This window comes from Dendrobates tinctorius, unplaced genomic scaffold (genome assembly GCF_039654945.1).
Source record: "Dendrobates tinctorius isolate UK_male_01 unplaced genomic scaffold, ASM3965494v1 ptg000254l, whole genome shotgun sequence".
Classification (NCBI taxonomy): Eukaryota; Metazoa; Chordata; class Amphibia; order Anura; family Dendrobatidae; genus Dendrobates; species Dendrobates tinctorius.
Genome location: NW_027361921.1, coordinates 19,611,053 through 19,637,687, shown reverse-complemented (window position 1 = coordinate 19,637,687; position 26,635 = coordinate 19,611,053). Strand labels below are relative to the sequence as shown.

Genomic DNA, 26,635 nt, shown 5'->3' with positions numbered 1-26,635 from the left:
GTGCTGGATGAGGTGAAGTAAGTTTCTGTGTGGGCTCAGGAGGGGTTTACAGAGTGGATGTAGCAGAGCTGTGTGTGTATGAGGTGTACAGAGCGGAGCCATGTGTGTAGAAGGTGTACGGAGCAGAGATATGCATGTATGAGGTGTGCAGAGGAGCGGAGCCATGTGTGTATGGGGTGAGCAGAGCTGTTTGTGTACTGAGCGGACCCAAGTGTGTACGAGGTGTACAGAGCAGAGCCGTGTGTGTACGGGGTGCACAGAGCAGAGCCGTGTGTGTGCGGCGTGTATGGAGTGGAGCCGTGTGTGCAAGATGTACGGATTTGAGCTGTATGTGTGCGAGGTGTATGGTGCGGAGCCGCGTGTGTACGGGGTGTGCGGAGCAGAGCCGTGTGTGTACAAGGCGTATGAAGCAGAGCCGCATGTGTACAGCGTGTATGGAGCAGAGCCGTGTGTGTATAGGGGGTGTGGAGCAGAACCGTGTGTGTATAGGGAGTATCAGGTGCAGTAATAGGGACACATGCGGCAGCAGTGGCTTAGTATTGGGGTATCAGGTGCAGTAATAGGGACACATATGACAGCAGTGACTCAGCATCGGGGTATCAGGTGCAGTAATAGGGACACACAAGGCAGCAGCGGCTAAATATTGGGGTATCAGCTGCAGTAATAGGGACACATACGGCAGCAGAGGCTCAGTAATGGGGTGTCAAGTGCAGTAATAGGAACACATACGGCAGCAGTGGCTCAGTATTGGGGTATCAATTGCAGTAATAGGGACATATACGGCAGCAGCGGCTCAGCATTGGGGTATCAGGTGCAGTAATAGGGACACATACAGCAGCAGCGGCTCAGTATTGGGGTATCAAGTGCAGTAATAGGGACATATACGGCAGCAGCAGCTCAGCATTGGGGTATCAAGTGCAGTAATAGGGACACATACGGCAGCAGCGGCTCAGCATTGGGGTATTAGGTGCAGTGATAGGGACACATACAGCAGCAGCGGCTCAGTATTGGGGTATCAGGTGCAGTAATGGGGACACATACGGCTGCAGTGGCTCAGCATTGCGGTATCAGGTGCAGTAATAGGGACACATAAGGCAGCAGCGGCTAAGTATTGGGGTATCAGCTACAGTAATAGGGACACATACGGCAGCAGAGGCTCAGTATTGGGGTATCAAGTGCAATAATAGGAACACATACGGCAGCAGCGGCTCAGTATTGGGGTATCAAGTGCAGTAATAGGGACATATACGGCAGCAGCGGCTCAGCATTGGGGTATCAGGTGCAGTAATAGGGACACATACGGCAGCAGCGGCTCAGTATTGGGGTATCAGGTGCAGTAATAAGGACACATATGGCAGCAGAGGCTCAGTATTGGGGTGTCAGGTGCAGTAATAGGGACACATACGGCAGCAGCGGCTCAGCATTGGGGTATTAGGTGCAGTAATAGGGACACATACGGCAGCAGCGGCTCAGTATTGGGGTATCAGGTGCAGTAATGGGGACACATACGGCTGCAGTGGCTCAGCATTGCGGTATCAGGTGCAGTAATAGGGACACATAAGGCAGCAGCGGCTAAGTATTGGGGTATCAGCTACAGTAATAGGGACACATAAGGCAGCAGAGGCTCAGTATTGGGGTATCAAGTGCAATAATAGGAACACATACGGCAGCAGCGGCTCAGTATTGGGGTATCAAGTGCAGTAATAGGGACATATACGGCAGCAGCGGCTCAGCATTGGGGTATCAGGTGCAGTAATAGGGACACATACGGCAGCAGCGGCTCAGTATTGGGGTATCAGGTGCAGTAATAAGGACACATACGGCAGCAGAGGCTCAGTATTGGGGTGTCAGGTGCAGTAATAAGGACACATACGGCAGCAGCGGCTCTGCATTGGGGCATCAGGTGCAGTAATAGGGACACAGATGGCAGCAGTGGCACAGTATTGGGGTATCAGGTGCAGTAATAAGGACACATATGGCAGCAGAGGCTCAGTATTATGGTATCAGGTGAAGTAATAGGGGCACATACGGCAGCAGCGGCTAAGTATTTGGGTATCAGGTGCAGTAATAAGGACACATACAGCAGCAGAGGCTCAGAATTGGGGTATCAGGTGCAGTAATAGGGACACATATGGCAGCAGCAGTGGCACAGCATTGGGGTATCAGGTGCAGTAATAGGGACACATACGGCAGCAGCGACTCAGCATTGGGGTATCAGGTGCTATAATAGGGACACATACAGCAGCAGTGGCTCAGCATTGGGGTATCAGCAGGATGATGGGTTTGGGCAGGTTGGGGATGCATGGTGATGGGGCTGGAATATGAGAAGTGAAATGTGTCGTTGTTGTATTCTCTGTAGCCGAGTCCTGGCTGGAGGAGTTGTCATGTCGGTCTGGGCCAGATGGAAAATACGTGAAAAGTGACCGATTCCATCAGAAAGAACGTCAGCGGTAAGACACCAACTATACCTGTGCAGTAATCACATATGTTTTGTAAGACTGGTATTTACCACTGACCATATTACGGTAATATCCATGTTGGTCTTTATATAGGGATTATTTTCAGTAACAGCGCAGTCATCTCCTACATCCACTATTAGAGTGCGTCACCGAGTTGTAATCAAAGTTAACTAGTTAGGGGCCCGCTCAGAAGTTTCGCCCCCCTGAACTGAAACCCTAGCTACGCCTCTGGGAGGACGGACTTAAAAAGCCCACCGATATTCACTGCAATGAGCCTCACCTGCCCGGTCGCAAGCGTTCAAATCACAGAAAGAAAACATGGTTAGTCCCACACGTGCCGCAGAGGATCACTCACATTTGTGCATCCAGGTGTTCAATACCATCAGAGCCCCGCGTGCATTCAAATGAGGAACGCAAACAAAGATGGCCGCGGGAGCTTCCGGTATACATCACATACCCATTGCGCATGCCCGGAAGCCAATACAATCACCGTAGGGCCAGAAGCAAAGATGGCCACGATCGCACATCAAACATATACTGCGCATGCCCGGAAGTCAGTACAATCACCGTAGGGCAAGAAGAAAAAATGTCCACGATCGCTCATCATATATAGACTGCGCATGCTCATACACTTAATAGTCGTGCACAGAATTCCAATCAGTCATGGAGAAAAGCGCATCACATCCTGGCTGCGCAACCCCACATCATACATGGTTAAGCGCAACATGCAAAGCAGATAAATATATGTAGATAGAAAAATTGTGTCTCAATGGATGGGCATTTTAGACACGGCACACTCAACACATAATATATGATAAACATAATGGCCTATCGTACAGGTCCACAGAATAAAAGTTGAAGAGGAGTAAAAAATGGAACTATTAAATATATTTTTGACGCGCTTTTCTCCATGACTGATTATTTGGAATTCTGTGCACGACTATTAAGTGTATGAGCATGCGCAGTCTACATTATATGTGATGGGCGATCGCGGCCATTTTTTCTTCTTGCCCTACGGTGATTGCACTGTCTTCTGGGCATGTGCAGTCTATGTTTGATGTGCGATCGCAGCAATCTTTGCTTCTGGCCCTACGGTAATAGTACTGGCTTCCGGGCATGCGCAATGGGTATGTGACGTATACCGGAAGCTCCCGCGGCCATCTTTGTTTGCGTTCCTCATTAGAACGCACGCGGGGCTCTGATGGTTTTGAACACCTGGATGCGCAAATGTGAGTGATCCTCTGCGGCATGTGTGGGACTAACCATGTTTTCTTTCTGTGATTTGAACACTTGCGACGGGCAGGTGAGGCTCATTGCAGTGAATATTGGTGGGCTTTATAAGTCCGTCCTCCTATGACCTTTGGTGCCATCTCATCTTGGTATCCGATATGATGAACATCACTTGTATCCTCTATGCCTCCTGATGAACCGCTGGTGCGGGGAAACGCGTTGGGGTGACTCCACTCATGATAAGTGGCCACTTTTCTAATCTATGTGTATGCTCCAATGTTAGAGCACATTTATTGCAATATGGTGGACCTATTATGTCATGATGTGGTAATTTGTTCTTAAATTAATCTTTTTCTGGGATTGTTTGCAGTAGCTCTAGGGCATTTTTACCATTCATCACTGCACTATCGATCATTGTTTTCATACCTGTGATATCAGGGATCGGCAGGGCAGCAAGGGACAGCCCTCACTGAGTGGGGGTGCCAAAAAATCGGGATCTCTAGGGTGCCAACCTCCACGGATAGGAAGGTATCAGAAAGGCTTATCCCAGGGCTTTGCAGCATCTCAGTTTAGGTCTATTTTTATATTTTGGCACTGACCATTTGTTTCACTGGGAAAATGGTGTTTTTATATCTATTGAAATAAAGTGTGTTTTATAGGGATTAAATGTTCACCTTTTGTAATAGTAATTCCTAAAATAACTTGTTGTTTTTTCTAAAAGAGAAATAGGTTGCCAAAAACGCACGTGTCCTTTTAACCCCCTTCACTACCAAGGGTGGTTTGCATGTTAACTACCGGGCCAATTTTTACAATTCTGACCACTGTCCCTTTATGAGGTCATAACTCTGAAACGCTTCCGTGGATCCCGGTGATTCTGACATTGTTTTCTCGTGACATATTGTACTTCATGTTAGTGGTAAAATTTCATTCATATAACTTGCGTTTATTTATGAGAAAAATGGAAATTTGGCGAAAATTTTGAAAATTCCGCAATTTTCCAACTTTGAATTTTTATGCCCTTAAATCACAGAGATATGGCACACAAAAAAGCTAATAAGTAACATTTGCCACATGTTTACTTTACATCAGCACAATTTTGGAACCAAAATTTTTATTTGTTAGCAAGATATAAGGGTTAAAAGTTGACCAGCGATCTCTCATTTTTGCAACACCATTTTATTTTTACGGACCACATCACATTTGAAGCCACTTTGAGGGGTCTATATGATAGAAAATACCCAAAAGTGACACCATTCTAAAAACTGCACCCCTTAAGGTGCTTAAAACCACATTCAAGGAGTTTATTAACCCTTCAGGTGCGTCACAGGATATTTTTGAATATTTAAAAAAAATTAACATTTAACTTTTTTTCACAAAAAAAATTACTTCAGGTTCAATTTTTTTTATTTTACCAAGTGTAACAGGAGAAATTGGACTGTAAAAATTATTGTGCAATTTGTCCTGAGCACGCTGATACCTGATATGTGGGGGGGAACCACTGTTTCGGCGCATGGCAGAGCTCAGAAGGGAAGGAGCACCGTTTGACTTTTTCAATGCAAAATTGGCTGGAATTCTGATCGGACACCATGTCGCGTTTGGAGAGCCCCTGATGTACCTAAACAGTGGAAACCCCCCACAAGTGACCCCATTTTTGAAACTAGACCCCATAAGGAACTTATCTAGATATGTGGTGAGAACTTTGAACCCACAAGGGCTTCACAGAAGTTTATAATGCACAGCGGTACAATTAAAAAATCATATTTTTTCCACAAAATGATCTTTTCACCCCCAATTTTTATTTTCCCAAGGGTAACAGGACCCTAAAAGTTATTGTGCAATTTGTCCTGAGTACACTGATACCCCATATGTGGGTGTAAATGACTATTTGGGCACATGGCAGAGCTCGGAAGGCAAGCAGCGCCATTTGACTTTTTTGGCTGGAATTGAGATCAGACACCATGTCGCGTTTGGAAAGCCCCTGATGTACCAAAACAGAGGAAACCCCCCACAAATGACCCCATTTTGGAAACTAGACCCCCAAAGGAACTTATCTAGATGTGTGGTGAGAACTTTGAACCCCCAAGTGCTTCACAGAAGTTTATAACGCCCAGGCGTGAAAATAACAAAAACATTTTTTTTCCACAAAAATGATATTTTTGCCCCAAAATTTTTATTTTCCTAAGGGCAACAGGAGAAATAGGACCCCAAAAGTTGTTTTGCAAATTGTCCTGATTAGGCTGATACCCCATATGAGGGGGTAAAACACTGTTTGGGTGCATGGCAGGGCTTGGAAGGGAAGGAGCACCATTTGACTTTTTCAACGCAGAATTGGCTGGAATTGAGATCAGATGCCATGTTGCGTTTGGAGAGCACCTGATGTGCGCAAATAGTGGAAACCCCCAATTCTAGCCCTAGCCCTAACCCTAACCCTAGCCCTAACCCTAACCCTAACCCTAGCCCTAGCCCTAGCCCTAACCCTAGCCCTAACCCTAATGGGAAAATGGAAATAAATACATTTTTTTAATTTTATTATTTTTCCCTAACTAAGGGGGTGATAACGGGGGGTTTGATTTACTATTTATGGCGGTTTTTATGTTTGCCAGCTGTCGCACGCTAAAAGACGCTTTTTATTGTAAAAATAGTTTTTGCATCACCACATATTGAGAGCTATAATTTTTCCATATTTTGACCCACCGAGTCATGTGAGGTCTTATTTTTTGCGGGACGAGTTGACGCTATTAATGGTATCATGTTCGGGCATGTGACATTTTTTGATCGCTTTTTATTTCGTTTTTTGGGACGCAGAATTTACAAAAACCAGCGTTTCGTGAATTTCTTTTGGGTGGTGCGTTTATGCCAGTTTGGGTGCGGTAAAATTTATAAGGCGGTTTTATTCTTCGGGTCAGTACGGTTACAGCGATACCTCATTTAGGTCGTTTTTTTATGTTTTGGCGCTTTTATGCAATGAAAACAATTTTATATAAAAAATAATTATTTTTGCATCACTTTATTCTGTGAGCTATAACTTTTTAATTTTTTCGCTGATGATGCTGTATGTGGCTCATTTTTTGCGGGACAAGATGACGTTTTCAGCGGTACCATGGATATTTATATGCGTCTTTTTGATCGCGCGTTATTGCACTTTTTGTTCGGCGGTATGATAATAAATCATTATTTTTTGCTTCGTTTTTTATTTTTATTTTTTAAGGGGTTCGCTTAAGGGGTTAACTATTGGGACAGTTTTATAGGGCGGGTCGTTACGGACGCGGCGATACCAAATATGTGTACTTTTATTGTTTTTTTTTTATTATTTTCAAAAAATGAATTTATTGGGGAATATTTTTTTTTTTTTTTAATTTATTTGGCGATTTTTTTTTAATTATTTTTACACTTTTTTTTTATTTTTTTTTTACTTTATTACAATGTCCCATGGGGGACATCACTGTCCTGTGACAGATCGCTGATCTGTCACATCACAGATCACTGTGACAGATCAGCGATCTGTCACAGGCACTGCACAGGCTTCCTCATGCCTGCGCTTTGCAGGCACTGAGGAAGCCAGCTTCCTGCAGGCCCCCGGAGGTCCCCGTCGCCATATTGGATCCGGGGACCTGCAGGAAAGGAGTCCCCCGCAGCAGCGCTGCACATTGCGCTGCCGTGGGGGGCTCAGGGAAGCACGGAGGGAGCCCCCTCCCTGCCGATGCTTCCCTTTAACCCCCGGTACACCGCGATCGTGTTTGATCGCGGTGTGCAAGGGGTTAATAATAATAATAATAATCTTTATTTATAAGGGGTTAACGTGTCGGGGGCGGTCCATGACCGCCCCTGACACATTGTGCCGGGTGTCAGCTATGATAATTAGCTGACACTCGGCCGCGATCAGCGGCGCTCACCACGTGGGCGCCGCTGATCGCGATGACGTAATATTCCGTCCATGGTAATTAGGTCCATGGTCACATGGACGGAATATTACGTCAATTGTAGGTAAGGGGTTAAAGGGGGAAGTGCAAGATGCCCGTGAGATGCTTAATTCTATAAAGCAGCAGATCACAGTTGGAAGTAAAAACCAAACAAACTGATGGATGCTCATGCAAAACAAAGTTTAAAGAGGAATGCACCGGTCGTAACTATCAACACACCCTTGGCACAAGGTTTTTCATCTTCATCCATATTTATTACCAAGAACATCCAAATTTAACATCCGAAAACGATTTGCTCTGGTGAAACGAACACTGTTAAAGGAATGCCAATAAACGTATTTAACCCCGAACCTGTGAAACGACAGATTTCCTCTTTACAAGATGATCTGTGTCGGACTGGAGTGCCAAGGGCCCACCAGTAACATTGACTTTGGGGGGGCCCGCTTTTCACCTGCATACAAATATTACACAACCCTGGTTCACATATGTATTTATTTATCTATGTATATATCTCAAAGTAATAATAAACTGGGTAGTTTGGTTAATGAATGATGAGATGCTGCTTTTTCCTGTACAGAGTGAATCAAGTGAATTATGACAAGTACTGCCCATACAGTGGGGTTGGGGGTTCAGATCTGCACAGGGGCCCACCAGGGGATTCCCCTGTTCCCCTATGGGCCAGTCCGAGCATGACGATGATGGTTTTGATGATGACTTGGAACTTTACAAAATTCCCACCAAGAAGATGAAGATCACACCTGCCCACAATGCGCAAAAAGGCTGTGAATGTCTGTAAAATATTTTTCTGTTGGCCAAACTTTATCTCTTAGTAAAGTGTTACAGAGCGATGCATACACAGCTCCCATGTCAACTCAGCATGAGACTTGTCCACCTTTATTGCACACAAAGGCTGTAACCAACGTGCCATAGACATTTGTCACAAAGTAGGCAAGTTAATCAGTAGGGACCACTCCAAAAGATTCTGTCTTTTGCCCTTTCGAAGGCACCAAAATAACCATTAATAATATGCATCCGATAGTCACTGAAGAAGATATCATGGAGCTTTTCTGTGTATGCGTTGCTTTGAAGCACACCTGATTGTTGAGTTCTGGAGTTGCAGAGGTTGTGTTTGTAAGAAAGGAAGATGCAGTTGGTGACAACTAGAGTTGAGCGACTTTTGTTTTTTTAGGGTCGCGTTTCGTTTCGTGAAACCCGACTTTTCCAAAAGTCGGGTCGAGCTAGATCGTCCGATTATAGGGAAAAGTCGGGGTCGTCCCGAAACACGAAACCCAATGTAAGTCAATGGGGAATAAAAGTCGGCAGTGAGAGGAGGACAGGAAACACACCAACAGTGCCCATTTGAATGCCAAAAGCATCAATTCTTCTTACTTAAGCTTGTCAACCTTAATTAACTTCATAATACAAGTTACGCACTGAAAAATGGGGGTTATTTGGCTACAGACTGTGGGGGGGGGAGGGCTGGCTCCAGGTTTTCATGTGCCCTGGGCGAAAGAGCGCCCCTTTAACACATACCACAACTCATCATGCTCCGATACGGCAGAGAAATAGCGGTATAGTACAATGAAAAATACCTCACTTTTTACATCTCATGACGAGGCCCATCTATTTCTCCATACAGAATCATTGGTCCCATATAATGTTTGAAACAGTATATGATGAGCTCCACATAATGCTACAGTATATGTTGGTCCCCATGGATGAAGCTCTACTGTCTTATGGGCCCACATAATGCTCCAAACATAATGGGCCCCATTTCTAATGCTCTAGTGTATAATGGGCCCTGTAAATGCTGCTCCAGTGTCTGATGTCCACCTTTGGAATGTTCCAGTGTATGGTGGGCCCCATCTATCATTCTCAGACGGTGTTAGGCCCAGTATGGATTGCACGTGATTGCACAAAGGTTAGAAAGGGTACCGTATCCCCAGATAACATGTATGGATAGTGTACACATTCAAAATATATGTCTCAGGAGGCAGGCTCAGACGGTGTTAGGCCCAGTATGGATTGCACGTGATTGCACAAAGGTTAGAAAGGGTACCGTATCCCCGGATAACATGTATGGATAGCGTACACATTCAAAATATATGTCTCAGGAGGCAGGCTCAGACGGTGTTAGGCCCAGTATGGATTGCACGTGATTGCACAAAGGTTAGAAAGGGTACCGTATCCCCAGATAACATGTATGGATAGCGTACACATTCAAAATATATGTCTCAGGAGGCAGGCTCAGACGGTGTTAGGCCCAGTATGGATTGCATGTGATTGCACAAAGGTTAGAAAGGGTACTGTATCCCCAGATAACATGTATGGATAGCGTACACATGCAAAATATATGTCTCAGGAGGCAGGCTCAGATGGTGTTAGGCCCAGTATGGATTGCACGTGATTGCACAAAGGTTAGAAAGGGTACCGTATCTCCGGATAACATGTATGGATAGCGTACACATTCAAAATATATGTCTCAGGAGGCAGGCTCAGACGGTGTTAGGCCCAGTATGAATTGCACGTGATTGCACAAAGGTTAGAAAGGGTACCGTATCCCCGGATAACATGTATGGATAGCGTACACATTCAAAATATATGTCTCAGGAGGCAGGCTCAGACGGTGTTAGGCCCAGTATGGATTTCACGTGATTGCACAAAGGTTAGAAAGGTTACCGTATCCCCGGATAATATGTATGGATAGCGTACACATTCAAAATATATGTCTCAGGAGGCAGGCTCAGACGGTGTTAGGCCCATTATGGATTGCACGTGATTGCACAAAGGTTGGAAAGGGTACCGTTTCCCCAGATAACATGTATGGATAGCGTACACATTCAAAATATATGTCTCAGGAGGAAGGCTCAGACGGTGTTAGGCCCAGTATGGATTGCACGTGATTGCACAAAGGTTAGAAAGGGTACCGTATCCCCGGATAACATGTATGGATAGCGTACACATTCAAAATATATGTCTCAGGAGGCAGGCTCAGGCGGTGTTAGGCCCAGTATGGATTGCACGTGATTGCACAAAGGTTAGAAAGGGTACCGTATCCCCAGATAACATGTATGGATAGCGTACACATTCAAAATATATGTCTCAGGAGGCAGGCTCAGACGGTGTTAGGCCCAGTATGGATTGCACGTGATTGCACAAAGGTTAGAAAGGGTACCGTATCCCCAGATAACATGTATGGATAGCGTACACATTCAAAATATATGTCTCAGGAGGCAGGCTCAGACGGAGTTATGCCCAGTATGGATTGCACGTGATTGCACAAAGGTTAGAAAGGGTACCGTATCCCCAGATAACATGTATGGATAGCGTACACATTCAAAATATATGTCTCAGGAGGCAGGCTCAGACGGTGTCAGGCCCAGTATGGATTGCACGTGATTGCACAAAGGTTAGAAAGGGTACCGTTTCCCCAGATAACATGTATGGATAGCGTACACATTCAAAATATATGTCTCAGGAGGCAGGCTCAGACGGTGTTAGGCCCAGTATGGATTGCACGTGATTGCACAAAGGTTAGAAAGGGTACCGTTTCCCCAGATAACATATATGGATAGCGTACACATTCAAAATATATGTCTCAGGAGGCAGGCTCAGACGGTGTTAGGCCCAGTATGGATTGCATGTGATTGCACAAAGGTTAGAAAGGGTACCGTATCCCCAGATAACATATATGGATAGCGTACACATTCAAAATATATGTCTCAGGAGGCAGGCTCAGATGGTGTCAGGCCCAGTATGGATTGCACGCGATTGCACAAAGGTTAGAAAGGGTACCGTTTCCCCAGATAACATGTATGGATAGCGTACACATTCAAAATATATGTCTCAGGAGGCAGGCTCAGACGGTGTTAGGCCCAGTATGGATTGCACGTGATTGCACAAAGGTTAGAAAGGGTACCGTATCCCCGGATAACATGTATGGATAGCGTACACATTCAAAATATATGTCTCAGGAGGCAGGCTCAGACGGTGTTAGGCCCAGTATGGATTGCACGTGATTGCACAAAGGTTAGAAAGGGTACCGTTTCCCCAGATAACATGTATGGATAGCGTACACATTCAAAATATATGTCTCAGGAGGCAGGCTCAGACGGTGTCAGGCCCAGTATGGATTGCACGTGATTGCACAAAGGTTAGAAAGGGTACCGTATCCCCAGATAACATGTATGGATAGCGTACACATTCAAAATATATGTCTCAGGAGGCAGGCTCAGACGGTGTCAGGCCCAGTATGGATTGCACGTGATTGCACAAAGGTTAGAAAGGGTACCGTATCCCCAGATAACATGTATGGATAGCGTACACATTCAAAATATATGTCTCAGGAGGCAGGCTCAGACGGTGTCAGGCCCAGTATGGATTGCACGTGATTGCACAAAGGTTAGAAAGGGTACCGTATCCCCAGATAACATGTATGGATAGCGTACACATTCAAAATATATGTCTCAGGAGGCAGGCTCAGACGGTGTCAGGCCCAGTATGGATTGCACGTGATTGCACAAAGGTTAGAAAGGGTACCGTTTCCCCAGATAACATATATGGATAGCGTACACATTCAAAATATATGTCTCAGGAGGCAGGCTCAGACGGTGTTAGGCCCAGTATGGATTGCATGTGATTGCACAAAGGTTAGAAAGGGTACCGTATCCCCAGATAACATATATGGATAGCGTACACATTCAAAATATATGTCTCAGGAGGCAGGCTCAGATGGTGTCAGGCCCAGTATGGATTGCACGCGATTGCACAAAGGTTAGAAAGGGTACCGTTTCCCCAGATAACATGTATGGATAGCGTACACATTCAAAATATATGTCTCAGGAGGCAGGCTCAGACGGTGTTAGGCCCAGTATGGATTGCACGTGATTGCACAAAGGTTAGAAAGGGTACCGTATCCCCGGATAACATGTATGGATAGTGTACACATTCAAAATATATGTCTCAGGAGGCAGGCTCAGACGGTGTTAGGCCCAGTATGGATTGCACGTGATTGCACAAAGGTTAGAAAGGGTACCGTTTCCCCAGATAACATGTATGGATAGCGTACACATTCAAAATATATGTCTCAGGAGGCAGGCTCAGACGGTGTTAGGCCCAGTATGGATTGCTCGTGATTGCACAAAGGTTAGAAAGGGTACCGTATCCCCGGATAACATGTATGGATAGCGTACACATTCAAAATATATGTCTCAGGAGGCAGGCTCAGACGGTGTTAGGCCCAGTATGGATTGCACGTGATTGCACAAAGGTTAGAAAGGGTACCGTATCCCCGGATAACATGTATGCATAGCGTACACATTCAAAATATATGTCTCAGGAGGCAGGCTCAGACGGTGCTAGGCCCAGTATGGATTGCACGTGATTGCACAAAGGTTAGAAAGGGTACCGTATCCCCAGATAACATGTATGGATAGCGTACACATTCAAAATATATGTCTCAGGAGGCAGGCTCAGACGGTGTCAGGCCCAGTATGGATTGCACGTGATTGCACAAAGGTTAGAAAGGGTACCGTATCCCCAGATAACATATATGGATAGCGTACACATTCAAAATATATGTCTCAGGAGGCAGGCTCAGATGGTGTCAGGCCCAGTATGGATTGCACGCGATTGCACAAAGGTTAGAAAGGGTACCGTTTCCCCAGATAACATGTATGGATAGCGTACACATTCAAAATATATGTCTCAGGAGGCAGGCTCAGACGGTGTTAGGCCCAGTATGGATTGCACGTGATTGCACAAAGGTTAGAAAGGGTACCGTATCCCCGGATAACATGTATGGATAGCGTACACATTCAAAATATATGTCTCAGGAGGCAGGCTCAGACGGTGTTAGGCCCAGTATGGATTGCACGTGATTGCACAAAGGTTAGAAAGGGTACCGTTTCCCCAGATAACATGTATGGATAGCGTACACATTCAAAATATATGTCTCAGGAGGCAGGCTCAGACGGTGTTAGGCCCAGTATGGATTGCACGTGATTGCACAAAGGTTAGAAAGGGTACCGTATCCCCAGATAACATGTATGGATAGCGTACACATTCAAAATATATGTCTCAGGAGGCAGGCTCAGACGGTGTCAGGCCCAGTATGGATTGCACGTGATTGCACAAAGGTTAGAAAGGGTACCGTATCCCCAGATAACATATATGGATAGCGTACACATTCAAAATATATGTCTCAGGAGGCAGGCTCAGATGGTGTCAGGCCCAGTATGGATTGCACGCGATTGCACAAAGGTTAGAAAGGGTACCGTTTCCCCAGATAACATGTATGGATAGCGTACACATTCAAAATATATGTCTCAGGAGGCAGGCTCAGACGGTGTCAGGCCCAGTATGGATTGCACGTGATTGCACAAAGGTTAGAAAGGGTACCGTTTCCCCAGATAACATGTATGGATAGCGTACACATTCAAAATATATGTCTCAGGAGGCAGGCTCAGACGGTGTTAGGCCCAGTATGGATTGCACGTGATTGCACAAAGGTTAGAAAGGGTACCGTATCCCCAGATAACATGTATGGATAGCGTACACATTCAAAATATATGTCTCAGGAGGCAGGCTCAGACGGTGTCAGGCCCAGTATGGATTGCACGTGATTGCACAAAGGTTAGAAAGGGTACCGTATCCCCAGATAACATATATGGATAGCGTACACATTCAAAATATATGTCTCAGGAGGCAGGCTCAGATGGTGTCAGGCCCAGTATGGATTGCACGCGATTGCACAAAGGTTAGAAAGGGTACCGTTTCCCCAGATAACATGTATGGATAGCGTACACATTCAAAATATATGTCTCAGGAGGCAGGCTCAGACGGTGTTAGGCCCAGTATGGATTGCACGTGATTGCACAAAGGTTAGAAAGGGTACCGTATCCCCGGATAACATGTATGGATAGCGTACACATTCAAAATATATGTCTCAGGAGGCAGGCTCAGACGGTGTTAGGCCCAGTATGGATTGCACGTGATTGCACAAAGGTTAGAAAGGGTACCGTTTCCCCAGATAACATGTATGGATAGCGTACACATTCAAAATATATGTCTCAGGAGGCAGGCTCAGACGGTGTTAGGCCCAGTATGGATTGCTCGTGATTGCACAAAGGTTAGAAAGGGTACCGTATCCCCGGATAACATGTATGGATAGCGTACACATTCAAAATATATGTCTCAGGAGGCAGGCTCAGACGGTGTTAGGCCCAGTATGGATTGCACGTGATTGCACAAAGGTTAGAAAGGGTACCGTATCCCCGGATAACATGTATGCATAGCGTACACATTCAAAATATATGTCTCAGGAGGCAGGCTCAGACGGTGTTAGGCCCAGTATGGATTGCACGTGATTGCACAAAGGTTAGAAAGGGTACCGTATCCCCAGATAACATGTATGGATAGCGTACACATTCAAAATATATGTCTCAGGAGGCAGGCTCAGACGGTGTCAGGCCCAGTATGGATTGCACGTGACTGCACAAAGGTTAGAAAGGGTACCGTTTCCCCAGATAACATGTATGGATAGCGTACACATTCAAAATATATGTCTCAGGAGGCAGGCTCAGACGGTGTTAGGCCCATTATGGATTGCACGTGATTGCACAAAAGTTAGAAAGGGTACCGTTTCCCCATATAACATGTATGGATAGCGTACACATTCAAAATATATGTCTCAGGAGGCAGGCTCAGACGGTGTTAGGCCCAGTATGGATTGCACGTGATTGCACAAAGGTTAGAAAGGGTACCCTATCCCCAGATAGCATGTATGGATAGCGTACACATTCAAAATATATGTCTCAGGAGGCAGGCTCAGACGGTGTTAGGCCCAGTATGGATTGCATGTGATTGCACAAAGGTTAGAAAGGGTACCGTTTCCCCAGATAACATGTATGGATAGCGTACACATTCAAAATATATGTCTCAGGAGGCAGGCTCAGACGGTGTTAGGCCCAGTATGGATTGCACGTGATTGCACAAAGGTTAGAAAGGGTACCGTATCCCCAGATAACATGTATGGATAGCGTACACATTCAAAATATATGTCTCAGGAGGCAGGCTCAGACGGTGTCAGGCCCAGTATGGATTGCACGTGATTGCACAAAGGTTAGAAAGGGTACCGTTTCCCCAGATAACATGTATGGATAGCGTACACATTCAAAATATATGTCTCAGGAGGCAGGCTCAGACGGTGTTAGGCCCAGTATGGATTGCACGTGATAGCACAAAGGTTAGAAAGGGTACCGTATCCCCAGATAACATGTATGGATAGCGTACACATTCAAAATATATGTCTCAGGAGGCAGGCTCAGACGGTGTCAGGCCCAGTATGGATTGCACGTGATTGCACAAAGGTTAGAAAGGGTACTGTTTCCCCAGATAACATGTATGGATAGCGTACACATTCAAAATATATGTCTCAGGAGGCAGGCTCAGACGGTGTTAGGCCCAGTATGGATTGCACGTGATTGCACAAAGGTTAGAAAGGGTACCGTATCCCCAGATAACATGTATGGATAGCGTACACATTCAAAATATATGTCTCAGGAGGCAGGCTCAGACGGTGTCAGGCCCAGTATGGATTGCACGTGATTGCACAAAGGTTAGAAAGGGTACCGTTTCCCCAGATAACATGTATGGATAGCGTACACATTCAAAATATATGTCTCAGGAGGCAGGCTCAGACGGTGTTAGGCCCAGTATGGATTGCACGTGATTGCACAAAGGTTAGAAAGGGTACCGTATCCCCAGATTACATGTATGGATAGCGTACACATTCAAAATATATGTCTCAGGAGGCAGGCTCAGACGGTGTTAGGCCCAGTATGGATTGCACGTGATTGCACAAAGGTTAGAAAGGGTACCGTATCCCCAGATAACATGTATGGATAGCGTACACATTCAAAATGTATGTCTCAGGAGGCAGGCTCAGACGGTGTCAGGCCCAGTATGGATTGCACGTGATTGCACAAAGGTTAGAAAGGGTGCCGTTTCCCCAGATAACATGTATGGATAGCGTACACATTCAAAATATATGTCTCAGGAGGCAGGCTCAGACCGTGTCAGGCACAGTATGGATTTGACGGCCCAGATTACACAGCGGAGGAGCAGGGAGAGGTAAAGATTGCAAATGCTGGGGCCCTGCCCAAGCAAGGGGGGCCCACTTGTGGGCGTCGGTACTGGCACTGAGCCCCTCATAGTACAGCGGTGTGTCTGACGGCGGGTGTGCACCACCACCGTCAGAGACACTTGATTGCACTATGAGGGACCCTGTGCCAGTGCCCGTGCCCAAGAGTCGGCCTACCCACCTGTCCAGGGCAACGGCACTCGAACGGTGTCGTGCGCTAGTTGGTGACCCCGGCCATGGGGGGGAGGCAGCACAGTTAGGGAGTTTTAGAAAGTGGCATATGTTGATGTTGGACATTCAGCTGATGCAAAAGGCGAAATAGGTGAAGTCCCAGGAAGAGGTGGACCAAAGCAAGCCATTTTTCTGTCACCCTATGTGTCATCAGGGGAAGGTGGGACAAAATCCTTGGAAACCCATGCGTGGTTCATTTTAATGAAGGTTAGATCATCCACATTTTGGGTTGACAGACGGGTCCTTTTTTCTGTCAGGATTGATCCTGCTGCACTGAAGACTCTTTCCGATAGCACACTTGCAGCTGGGCAAGCGAGCTCCTGTAAGGCATATTGGGCCAATTCAGGCCAGGTGTCCAGTTTAGCGGCCCAATAGTCAAAGGGGAATGACCTGTGTGGGAGAACATCGATATGGGAGGAAAAGTAGTTTGTAACCATAGTTGACAACTGCTGTCTCCTGTCACTTTCCATCGATGCAGTATTACCAGTTGTGTGAGCGGTATTTGAAAAATCAGTCCACAACATTGTCATGAAACCCCTGTCTCCAACGCCACTTCTGCTGTGTGCACCACGAACACCTCTGCCAAGCTGCCCCCGGCCCGTACGGCTCGTGTGAGAACCATCACCGCTGCTGTGTGCTGGGAATGCCTCAAGCAACCGATTTTCCAGAGTTGCTTGTTTATTAGCCAATATTAGGTCAAGGTTCTCCTGTGGCATGATGTTTTGTAATTTGCCTTTATAGCGTGGATCCAGGATGCTGGCCAACCAGTAGTCGTCATCGTTCATCATTTTGGCAATGCGGGGGTCCCTTTTTAGGATCCGCAAGGCATAATCTGACATGTGGGCCAATGTTCCCGGTGTCAATGATGCACTGCGAGTGCTGGGTGGAGGAGCACTTTCTGGCAAATCCACATCCCTCCAGTCACGCACAAACCCTGTACCAGACCTTGCCACACCAACATTTTCACTTGCCCCACGAGATGCATCCTCCTCCCCTAAGTAATCATCCCCATCATCATCCTCCTCCCCCTCTTCTTCCTCCACCTCGTCCAGGAGAGGTCCCTGAGCAGACAATGGCTGAATGTCATCAAGGATTCCCTCCTCCTCTTCCTCCTCATCAACATTGGCTGCAGACGCCTGCTCCTTAAGGTGCGTCAAAGTTTGCATGAGCAGACGCATAAGTGGGATGCTCATGCTTAGGATGGCATCGTCTGAGCTTACCAGCCGTGTGCATTCCTCAAAACACTGAAGGACTTTACAGCGGTCTTTCAGCTTCGACCACTGCACACCTGTCAACTCCATGTCTGCTCTCAAAGTGCCTGGCCGTGTATCCTCCCACAAATGCATTATGGCCTGCCTCTGCTCGCACAGCCGCTCCACCATGTGCAGGGTGGAGTTCCACCTTGTTGCAATGTCGATAATGAGGCGGTGGTTGGGAAGGTGGAGCAATCGCTGCAGCTTCTGCATACGAACGGAGTGTACAGGCGACCGGCGGATGTGCGCGCACAGTCTTCGCACCTTCTGGAGCAGGGCTGTTAACTCCGGATAATTTTTGAGGAAGCACTGCACCACCAGGTTCAAGGTGTGAGCCAAGCAAGGTATGTGGCTGAGTTTTGAAAGGGCTATGGCTGCCACAAAATTACGGCCGTTATCACTAACTACCTTGCCTGCCTCAAGATGTACACTGCCCAGCCATGACTCAGTTTGTCGCTTCAAGTACTCGGCCAGCACCTCGGCGGTGTGTCTGTCGCCCAAACACATCATCTGCAACACAGCCTGCTGACGCTTTCCACTAGCTGCTCCATAGGGGGACACATCGTGTGCAACAGTGGCAGCTGCAGATGGAGTGCTCGTACGACTGCGCTCTGTGGACGAGCTTTCGCTTCTGGAGGAGGAGGAGGGTCGAACGCCTACAGCCAACTGTTTCCTATACCATGGGCTAGGCAGCACTGTCCCACCACCGCTGTCCCCTGTGGACCCTGCATCCACCACATTAACCCAGTGCGCAGTGATGGACACGTAACGGCCCTGGCCATGCCAACTGGACCGTGCATCAGTTGTGAGGTGCACCTTTCTGCTCACTGACTGCTTGAGTGCATGGACAATGCGGTCTTTCACATGATGGTGGAGGGCTGGGATGGCTTTGCTAGAGAAGAAGTGGCGACTGGGTAGGTCATAGCGTGGTACTGCATAGGCCATGAGTTCGCGGAAAGCTGTGCTTTCCACCAACCGAAAGGGCATCATCTCAAACGAGATTAGTTTGGCAATGTGGGCGTTCAAACCCAGTGTACGCGGATGAGAGACTGAGTACTTTCTTGACCTACTCATAGTGTCTGGGAGGGTGAGCTGGACTTGAGAGCTGCATATGGTGGAAGTAGCGGTGGACAGGGCGGACTGAGAGAGGGTTGATGATGGTGATGGAGTTGGTGTTCTTTCTGATGGCCTAGAATCAGTCTTTCGTTGATATAACAGTGGGATTCCCTGACTGCTGTGGCCTTGCAACGACACCTCAACATTTGCTGCTGTGCTAACCGGTGGGCTTACAGTGGGGGAAACAACGTAGCGTTGCTGACTACCTTCGTTGTGATCAGTTGCACATGTGGCACTTTAGGTTTGGTGTTGTGTCCACGCTTGCAAGTGCATGCTGGTTAAATGTCTAAGCATGCAACTGGTATTCAAATTTTTCAGATTTTTCCCTCGGCTAAAGGTCTTTGCGCACTTCTTACAGATAACCTTGGCCTGATCATGAGGATTTTGTTCAAAAAAATGCCACACTGCACTCTTCCTACTTTGGCAGACATTTTGCGGCCTAGCACGCTGTGATCTTTTGACCCTCTGGACAAGCTGTCCAGCAACTCTTTTGATGTTTGGAACCTGTCTTTGGAGTGCTACGGGCCTGCCAGATAACAGCTGTTGCGATGTCGATGTCTGCTGTGGATGCTCCTCATCTGAGCTATTGGAAGCAGCACCCTCTTCCCCCAATGGATGCCAATCTGGGTCAACAACTGGGTCATCCATCACCTCCTCTTCTATGTCATGTGCACCTTCCTCTGTGTCACCGTGTATGGTGGTATAGTGTGCGGGAAGGGGCACCTGAGTCTCATCAGGGTCAAAATCTGGCTCTGTACACTGCGAGGACAATGTAGTGCTCTGAGTGAATGTACCAGCAGAATCATCCATCAGCGGCTGTGCATCAGTGCACTCCATGTCAGATTCATCTTGGCCTGGGTAATTCACCATTTCACTTGATAATCCAGGCATGGTATGTGAAAACAGCTCCATGGAGTAATCAGTAGTATGGCCTGCGTCATCCTTCAATCTTGGTTGGGGTGAAGGACACAAGGAAAGGTGTGGTTCATGAACATGAGCCTCCAATGACGACTCAGTGCTTTTACTTTTTACAACTGAAGAAGAGGAGGCGATAGAGCTGGAGGCTGAGTCAGCAATGTAAGACAAAACTTTTTCCTGATGCTCTGGCTTTAAAAGCGGTTTGCCAACTCCTAGAAAACTAAGCGTTCGAGGCCTTATGTAGCCAGACGATGACGCAGGCTCAACACCTCCTGCATTCGGTCCTATTTTGCTCTTGCCACTACCATCAGATCCACCACCAACACCATCATTACCAGCTGCCAACCCCCGCCCAATTCCACGGCCTCTTCCACCAGCCTTCCTCATTTTTGGTAGAAATGTAGACAAAATCCAACAAACTATATAGTGATGTAAAACAAGGTACAAGGTGTCTATAGGACAGGGGAGATTTTGAATTTCTGCAGACACTTGTGGACAGTTTTGGATTGTGTGAGGCCCACTGATATCTGAGCGCTATGTGACAGGCTCGATGGCACAGCTGTGACAAAAGTGACGAGAGGATAAGGGAGATTTTGAATTTCTGCAGACACTTGTGGACAGTTTTGGATTGTGTGAGGCCCACTGATATCTGAGCGCTATGTGACAGGCTCGATGGCACAGCTGTGACAAAAGTGACAAGAGGATAGGGGAGATTTTGAATTTCTGCAGACACTTGTGGACAGTTTTGGATTGTGTGAGGCCCACTGATATCTGAGCGCTATGTGACAGGCTCGATGGCACAGCTGTGACAAAAGTGACGAGAGGATAAGGGAGATTTTGAATTTCTGCAGACACTTGTGGACAGTTTTGGATTGTGTGAGGCCCACTGATATCTGAGCGCTATGTGACAGGCTCGATGGCACAGCTGTGACAAAAGTGACGAGAGGATAAGGGAGATTTTGAATTTCTGCAGACACTTGTGGACAGTTTTGGATTGTGTGAGGCCCACTGATATCTGAGCGCTATGTGACAGGCTCGATGGCACAGCTGTGACAAAAGTGACGAGAGGATAAGGGAGATTTTGAATTTCTGCAGACACTTGTGGACAGTTTTGGATTGTGTGAGGCCCACTGATATCTGAGCGCTATGTGACAGGCTCGATGGCACAGCTGTGACAAAAGTGACGAGAGGATAAGGGAGATTTTGAATTTCTGCAGACACTTGTGGACAGTTTTGGATTGTGTGAGGCCCACTGATATCTGAGCGCTATGTGACAGGCTCGATGGCACAGCTGTGACAAAAGTGACGAGAGGATAAGGGAGATTTTGAATTTCTGCAGACACTTGTGGACAGTTTTGGATTGTGTGAGGCCCACTGATATCTGAGCGCTATGTGACAGGCTCGATGGCACAGCTGTGACAAAAGTGACGAGAGGATAAGGGAGATTTTGAATTTCTGCAGACACTTGTGGACAGTTTTGGATTGTGTGAGGCCCACTGATATCTGAGCGCTATGTGACAGGCTCGATGGCACAGCTGTGACAAAAGTGACGAGAGGATAAGGGAGATTTTGAATTTCTGCAGACACTTGTGGACAGTTTTGGATTGTGTGAGGCCCACTGATATCTGAGCGCTATGTGACAGGCTCGATGGCACAGCTGTGACAAAAGTGACGAGAGGATAAGGGAGATTTTGAATTTCTGCAGACACTTGTGGACAGTTTTGGATTGTGTGAGGCCCACTGATATCTGAGCGCTATGTGACAGGCTCGATGGCACAGCTGTGACAAAAGTGACGAGAGGATAAGGGAGATTTTGAATTTCTGCAGACACTTGTGGACAGTTTTGGATTGTGTGAGGCCCACTGATATCTGAGCGCTATGTGACAGGCTCGATGGCACAGCTGTGACAAAAGTGACGAGAGGATAAGGGAGATTTTGAATTTCTGCAGACACTTGTGGACAGTTTTGGATTGTGTGAGGCCCACTGATATCTGAGCGCTATGTCACAGGCTCGATGGCACAGCTGTGACAAAAGTGACGAGAGGATAAGGGAGATTTTGAATTTCTGCAGACACTTGTGGACAGTTTTGGATTGTGTTAGGCCCACTGATATCTGAGCGCTATGTCACAGGCTCGATGGCACAGCTGTGACAAAAGGGACTAGAGGATAAGGGAGATTGGATTGCTTTTAAAAAAGCAGTTTGCGGAGCAGTGGGTAAACAGCAATGCCAGCCTGTCAGGAAGCCTTAAAAGGCAGCCCAACAACCAACACCACTGATACACCACAATATAGCCTCCCCTTGCACTGCACACACAGTGACTGGTGTGTTGTGCAGGCCAAATTGCTAGCAGCAGAAGCAGTTTTTTTTTCTTCTCAGGACAAAAAAAAAAAATTGGGATTGCTTTTAAAAAAGCAGTTTGCAGAGCAGTGGGTAAACAGCAATGCAGGAATGTCAGGAAGCCTTAGAAGGCAGCCCAACAACCAACACCACTGATACACCACTATATAGCCTCCCCTTGCACTGCACACACAGTGACTGGTGTGTTGTGCAGGCCAAATTGCTAGCAGCAGAAGCAGTTTTTTTTTCTTCTCAGGACAAAAAAAAAAATTGGGATTGCTTTTAAAAAAGCAGTTTGCGGAGCAGTGGGTAAACAGCAATGCAGGAATGTCAGGAAGCCTTAGAAGGCAGCCCAACAACCAACACCACTGATACACCACTATATAGCCTCCCCTTGCACTGCACACACAGTGACTGGTGTGTTGTGCAGGCCAAATCGCTAGCAGCAGAAGCAGTTTTTTTGTCTTCTTCCCTGCCTAACGCTCTCCCTACAGAATCAGCAGCAACCTCTCCCTATACTAAGATCGGCAGAAGTAAGATGGCGGTCGGCGTGCACGCCCTTTTATACCCCCTGTGACGCCCACCAAAGCAAGCCAATCACTTGCATGCCCTTCTGAAAGATGGTGGTGACGCCTGCCTATGTCATCACGTTGCCCACAGTGTCCGTGGATCCTGATTGGCTGAAAAAGAGCGCAAAACAAACTTTTGAAACGCAACTTTGGCGCGTAAGTCGCCGACCTCGTGGCCGACCTCATCCTACGGTCGGGTTTCGTTTCATGAAACCCGACTTTGCCAAAAGTCGGCGACTTTTGAAATTTTTCCACCCGTTTCGCTCAACTCTAGTGACAACCAATGAAATGCAATCTTCTTTTGAATGGTAGTGTGATAACATCAGAACAGCCCACATTTATAAGATTAAGTAAAACTCCATCAAAGAAGGAACGTGAATCTAGAAGAAACAGAACCTCCCCCTCATCGAGTGTTGCTTAAAATCCTCCAGCTGAAGTTGATCCTAATCTATATATATAAAACTGAATGTATGTATGTGTGTATCACCAACCAATCATGAAGGATCTTTCATTTCACCAGATCTATTCAAAAGAAGCTGAGCTGTGATTGTTTGCTATGAGCAACAGTTTTCCATGCAACTAATCACTAAGCATCTCTCATTTCACCAGAGCAGGTTAAAAGAAGCCGAGCTTTGACTGGTTGCTATGAGCAAGTTTTCCCACTTGACAACACCTCAGCAGACACTGACATGGTGGGAGAAATCTAGCATCCCTGGGAACATAAGCTCCCAACCATTGTCTGCCCCCCAAAAAGGAGCAGGGAGCACATGACAGAAATGATTCCCCCCTCCTGTGCCCATATCCCCATGACACATCCTCCATCCATAGGCTCATCTTCCCTCTTAAAGGGATCATTGGTATGGAAGTCAGAGCAAATCCATCCAGCATTTTGGTTTGGACCCCAGGCCTCTCTTAAAGGGATCCCGGGTATGGAAGTTAGGACCGTTCCACTCAGCTCTGTGGTTCTGACCACAGGGTCTCTTAAAGGGATCATTGGTATGGAAGTTAGGGAAAATCCACTCTGCACTTTGGTACTGACCCCAGGCTCTCTTAAAGGGATCTCCTGCATGGAAGTTAGGGAAAATCCCTCAGCACTTTGATTCTGAACCCAGTGTTCTATTAAAGGGATCATTGGCACGCAAGTCAGGCCAAATCCACTCAGAGCTCTGGTTCTGATCCAAGGCCCCTCTTAAAAGGATCATTGGTATGGAAGTCTCTTCACACAGGTAATCAACTGAGCCACCCTGCATGTATTTACTCCATTTACTGCTAGCAAGCAGCCTGAATAATACAACTTCCCACCTCTGCTGCCTCTATTTTCTGCTGCAATATATCTAAATGGTAATCAACTGAGCCACCCTGCATGTACTTACTCCATTCACTGCTAGCAAGCAGCCTGAATGATACAACTTCCCACCTCTGCTACCTCTGTTTTCTGCTGCAATATATCTAAATGGTAATCAACTGAGCCACACTGCATGTATTTGCTCCATTCACTGCTAGCAAGCAGCCTGAATGGTACAACTTCCCACCTCTGCTGCCTCTTTTTTCTGCTGCAATATATCTAAATGGTAATCAACTGAGCCACCCTGCACGTATTTACTCCATTCACTGCTAGCAAGCAGCCTGAATGACACAACTTCCCACCTCTGCTGCCTCTATTTTCTGCTGCAATATATCTAAATGGTAATCAACTGAGCCACCCTGCATGTATTTACTCCATTCACTGCTAGCAAGCAGCCTGAATGATACAACTTCCCACCTCTGCTGCCTCTATTTTCTGCTGCAATATATCTAAATGGTAATCAACTGAGCCACCCTGCATGTATTTACTCCATTCACTGCTAGCAAGCAGCCTGAATGGTACAACTTCCCACCTCTGCTGCCTCTATTTTCTGCTGCAATATATCTAAATGGTAATCAGCTGAGCCACCCTGCATGTATTAACTCCATTCACTGCTAACAAGCAGCCTGAATGGTACAACTTCCCACCTCTGCTGCCTCTATTTTCTGCTGCACTATATCCAAAATGGTACAACCCTGTACTTCTGCTGCTTTACCATTTTGCTGCATATTTTAATGTGCTTGCTAAAGCTTTGGTATAATTCATTTGTTGCACTGTATGTAATACTTACTGCTTTAGATCTGTGACTGGGGCCTCTCTAGATCTTATCAGGTGGAAGGCACTATAGCATATTGACACAGCCTGGTCTAGTGCCTTTGATCATCTAACCATCCCCTGGTGTGCTGGCCCCAGCTGCCAAATTATACCCAGAAAAATAGGAAGGGGAAAGGGAAATTTGTGCTCACCAAAATAGTCCTGTAAGCCGGTCGTGCCTAGGGATCAAATGGCTGACCACCATGTGTTGCAAACATGAAGAGAGAAGGAAGATCCGGCACTGGAGACTTGATAAAATCCACAATAAGTTTTATTCACATAAATTCATGATAAAACCATAAAGGGGAAAAAAGGACCCCCACGCCTGACGCGTTTCGAACCTTACACCAGGTTCTTCCTCAGAGACATGAAACAAAACATTTTGAGTCATTTTTTGTCCCCCTCATTGTATTTGTCTGATTGCACTAAACCTACGTGGTTAAGTTACTTGGGTAATTATAAGTGTGGTGAAAAATTATGTGGTTTGTGCCGCTATATGGATATTACAGATAAATTTGTTAATTTTAGTACACAACAAACCCACAAAATTAAAACCTACATGAATTGCAACACCACACACTTAGTGTATATGGCAGAGTGCACATTGTGCAGTTTATATTACATTGGCTGCACTACACGCAGCCTGAAGAGGAGACTAAGTGAGCATATCACCGCTTCTAATCCAGAGTCTGTCCAGTCGTAGGAATGTAACAAAATAGACACCACAGTAGGAGAATAACAAAATATCGTACCAATCTTTACATAATAAAATAATATAGAATCAAATAATACACATATTAAATTACTCCTTGTATGTCATAGATTTGAATGGAAACCATTCGATACTATAGTAAGAACAAACCACTATGTGTGGACAATCCAAAAAATATATATAAAGACAATGGGACTAGAATATGTATAAAAAATTATTTAATCTTTAATAAATCCGATTTAGGCAATCATAAAATTATGTAAAAGCAAGTGCCAATGGCATACCGAAAAAGAATTATACAATCACAATATACATGAATATGATCATTCATGAGGACTGTCAAATAAGATGTATAGCAATGTAATAGTATATCTCCATATCACACACAGATATTTATAAAGGATTAAGTGCATAAAGATATAAACGGGGAGTGCCGGGCATTACCTTGAGGCTGTCTCCACACTACGGGTATGCAATATTTATATTGGTTCACACAGTTTTGAGTATTATTATATGGTTATACACTGTGTTATAGGTTTGTTCACCACTATGGCATATTAGTAACATGGACTTATATACTAGTTTACA

At 46.1% G+C, this 26,635-nt stretch overlaps 1 protein-coding gene across 2 annotated transcripts in view; it reads right to left on the bottom strand.

The window, feature by feature from the left end:
• Positions 1 to 26,635, bottom strand: part of PTH2R (parathyroid hormone 2 receptor) — a 2,104,896-nt gene that overhangs the window by 1,506,660 nt on the left and 571,601 nt on the right. The gene's annotated exons all lie outside the window — the stretch shown is intronic.